Source organism: Eucyclogobius newberryi, unplaced genomic scaffold (genome assembly GCF_026437365.1).
Source record: "Eucyclogobius newberryi isolate DKJ021-1_F unplaced genomic scaffold, fEucNew1.0.hap1 SCAF_22, whole genome shotgun sequence".
NCBI classification, from domain to species: Eukaryota; Metazoa; Chordata; class Actinopteri; order Gobiiformes; family Gobiidae; genus Eucyclogobius; species Eucyclogobius newberryi.
The window spans coordinates 4,277,919-4,281,938 of record NW_027315857.1 but is presented as its reverse complement, the minus strand read 5'-3'; the positions used below and the strand labels follow the sequence as shown (position 1 = coordinate 4,281,938).

The 4,020-nt window shown below is 59.3% G+C and overlaps 1 pseudogene; it reads left to right on the top strand.

Moving 5' to 3' along the window:
• Nucleotides 1–257: 257 nt before the first annotated feature.
• On the top strand, nt 258–1,629 carry LOC140372136 (uncharacterized; annotated as a pseudogene).
• The last annotated feature ends 2,391 nt before the right edge of the window (nt 1,630–4,020 follow it).

Sequence of the window (4,020 nt, the reverse complement as noted above, 5' to 3'; positions counted from 1 at the left end):
CCGGGCCGTCGTGGCTCCAGATATTAATCCGCGATCATCTGTCCACGCCTTTAGTTATTTCTGAGTTAGCCGCCGAATTGCGGCTCCACCCTGACCGAACTTTCGTTAACTTTCTAATCACGGGCCTCTCTCAGGGTTTTTTCGTTGGGGTTTCCCGCCCGCCCACCGCCGTCCACATTTCCCGCAACCTTCAGTCGGCCTTGCGCGAACCAGGTACCGCGTCTCAGTTGCTAAACCGAAAGGTCGAAAAAGGGTACATGATTGGCCCTTTCAAATCTCCCCCTTTCGCTGTTTTCCGCACCAGCCCGCTCGGCATAGCTACCCGTAAATATTCCGGAAAAAAGCGCTTGATCCTCGACCACTCCGCACCACATTCGGGTCCCATTCCCAGTATTAATAGTCTCATTCCGCCACTGCCGTTCTCCCTCCATTACGCTACGGTCGACCACGCCATACTCCTCATCAAACAGGCAGGCCGCGGCGCTTGGCTCGCCAAAGCGGATGTTACAGACGCGTTCAAGATCGTCCCCATTCATCCCTCTCAATGGCACCTTTTCGGGGTCAGATGGGCGTCTAAGTTTTATTTTGCAATGCGCCTTACGTTCGGCTGCAGGAGCAGCCCCTGCTTGTTTAACATGGTTTCCGAGGCTCTATGCTGGATCCTGCTAAACAACGTCGGCCTCCCCTCCGTCCTTCACCTGCTGGACGATTTTCTCCTAATAGACCCTCCCTCAGCCCAGCCCGGGCGTTCCCTGCCACAACTCAAGCAGCTGTTCCTTCGTCTAGGCGTGCCGCTGTCCGACGCAAAGACAGTCGGCCCAGTAACAACCCTAGAGTTCCTCGGCATACTCCTAGACTCCGTGGACATGGTCGCGTCTTTACCCACAGATAAGCTCACCCGCATTCGCGAAATTGCGCAATCATCAATCTCCGCTACAGTAATCTCCAAACGACAACTCCTGTCCCTCCTGGGACACCTCAATTTTGCCATGAGAATCATCCCCCAAGGCCGTTCCTTCATTTCTAGGCTGCTCGACCTGGCTAGCTCAGTCCCCTCCCTCCTCGACCCAGTCTCTCTCGATGAAGGGTGCCGGTCTGACCTCGCGTTCTGGTCACACCTTCTCCACGATTGGAACGGTATCTCCTTCTTTTATGACAATATCATACAGTCCTCCGACTCCCTGCGCTTTTTCACGGACGCTGCCGCTTCCTTTGGTTTTGGGGGGTATTACCAAGGGAGCTGGTTCGCAGAGAAATGGCCCCCGTCCTTCCCTGCCTCAGACTCTTCCGCCCTGTGTGAAATCGTCCCAATTGCGGCAGCCTGCCACATCTGGGGCCACCACTGGCGCAGGAAAAGAATCGCGGCGCTTTGCGATAACCATATCAGTAGTACACGCCATAAATAAAGGTCGCTCCGCCTCCAAATCCTTAATGCCGTTCATACATCGCATCACTTGGTCCGCCGTCAAGGGCAACTTCATACTCACAGCCCGTCACATCCCCGGGCATCATAATTCTATCGCCGACGCTCTGTCCCGCTTTAAATTCCAGGCCTTCCGTCGTCTCTGCCCCTTCGCGGATCCTCTGCCTTCGCCCGTTCCCCCCCTCGAGGACCTGGCTCTGGGGTAGCCAGTCCCCATCTGCTATCCCTCCTGGCCACAGCCGACCAGTACATCTTCAGGTCTGGCCCGGTCAACATCCAAAGCTTACAGCCACGCTTGGCGCTCCTATCTCCTATTCTGCTCTACTCATCGCATTTCCCCTCGCCCCGTCCAGCCATGCGTCGTAGTCGCCTTTCTAACTTCCTGCTTCCATTATCGCCGGCTAAAACTACCCTACATACGAACACTGTTGGCCGGCATTAACTTCCACTTTAGACGGCATAATCCAGCTGCGCAAAGTTTGTTCTTAGACCCCAACATTAAACTACTTCTCAAAGGGTTCGCTAAACACTCGCCCCCTTCCCTCGATATACGCCGCCCCATCACGCTTCCCATCCTGCACAGACTCCTCACTGCTCTACGCTCCGCACCATTCACGCCCTACACCAGAGCTCTCCTCCGCAGCGCCTTCCTTTTGGCTTTCTACGGATTTCTAAGAATAGGGGAATTTACCTCCCGAGGCCTTAGTCTCGACCCGGCCTCAGATCTGGCTTTCTCTGATCTCGGCTTCAATCCAGATCACTACGTTTTAAATCTAAAAAACTCTAAAGGCAAAGGGCCCTGTACCATTGCCATCGCTCGTACACGCGGGCTCTTCTGTCCGTTTCAAGCCATGGTCAAATTCGCGATCGCCAGATCGTACCTCGGCCCGGCACATTACCCGCTGTTCCTGACTCAAGAAGGCCAGCCTATGTCCTCACCCTGGTTTCACAAACATTTAAGAATCACCCTATCCGCATGCAACCTGCCCCCTCGTTCCTACTCCGGGCACTCCTTCAGAATAGGGGCCGCCACAACCGCTGCCACCCAGGGCGTGTCTTCGGCAGCCCTCCAACAACTCGGGCGATGGTCCTCCTCCGCCTATGCCTCGTACGTGCGTCCTGACTTGCTTTCAATTCTGGCAACTCAACGCTCCCTCCAACCGTAGTAAGTCTTCAATCACAAATACTGGTGGTGGTCTCAGTCGGTCCTTACTGCCCCCTGGTTTCTCAGGCCATATCTGCCTCATCCATTCCTCTCGTCTCCGCCCTATTCTCGTCCACCGCCTACGTCCTGCCGTCCGCCCCGGCTTTCCCAGTCCAGCCCACGTTCTGCCGTCTGCCCCGGCTTTCCCAGTCCAGCCCACGTTCTGCCGTCTGCCCCGGCTTTCCCAGTCCAGCCCACGTTCGCCCCGGCTTTCCCGGTCCAGCCCACGTTCCGCCGTCTGCCCCGGCTTTCCCAGTCCAGCCCCGGCGCACTGCCTGCACGCTCCGCCGTCTGCCCCGGCGCACTGCCTGCACGCTCCGCCGTCTGCCCAGGCGCACTGCCTACACGCTCCGCCGTCTGCCCCGGCGCACTGCCTACACGCTCCGCCGTCTGCCCCGGCGCACTGCCTGCACGCTCCGCCGTCCGCCCCGGCGCACTGCCTGCACGCTCCGCCGTCGGCCCCCGTGCACTGCCTGCACGCTCCGCCGTCCGCCCCGGCGCACTGCCTGCACGCTCCGCCGTCTGCCCCGGCGCACTGCCTGCACGCTCCGCCGTCTGCCCAGGCGCACTGCCTACACGCTCCGCCGTCTGCCCCGGCGCACTGCCTACACGCTCCGCCGTCTGCCCCGGCGCACTGCCTGCACGCTCCGCCGTCTGCCCCGGCGCACTGCCTGCACGCTCCGCCGTCGGCCCCGGCGCACTACCGGCGCGCTCCGCCGTCTGCCCCGGCGCACTGCCTGCACGCTCCGCCATCCTCCCCGGCGCACTGCCTGCACGCTCCGCCGGCTGCCCCGGCGCACTGCCTGCACGCTCCGCCGTCTGCCCCGGCGCTCTGCCTGCACGCTCCGCCGTCTGCCCCGGCGCACTGCCCGCGGCTCCCTCAACCTCTGCTCGTCTCTGCCCCGCACTCCACCTCTCATCGGTGAGCTCCATATCCTCGTCACACTCGCATTTCCTATCTAACCCCTAGCGTCCTACATACCCAGCCCTACTACCTCACCTCACCACCTATCGGTTAGCGCACAAGGCAACCTAGAGGCGCAGACCCCGGGTTTTTTGGGGGGAGACATCTAAACATAACATTACGGAGCGCCCGTAATCGCAATGTCTTCCGCCGGGGTCTGAGCACCAAATAACTTTCGTAATAAAGCCTGCTAATACTGTCTTCCTGTGTTTGTCTGAGTCTCTCCAGGGTGAAATGAAGCCTGCGCAAATTCAGCCTGGAAGACCTAACCCCTCCACCTACATCATCGCCTCCTGCCCCCCAGCTACACCAACGCACCCAGTCCAGCTTGTCCATCGGGAGAGTTCAGATCCCTTCCCTCATCGCGGTTCTCCTCCAGGTTTCTACTTTTTCCCATGAAGGTTTTTTGTAGTTTTTTCCCGGCGAGAA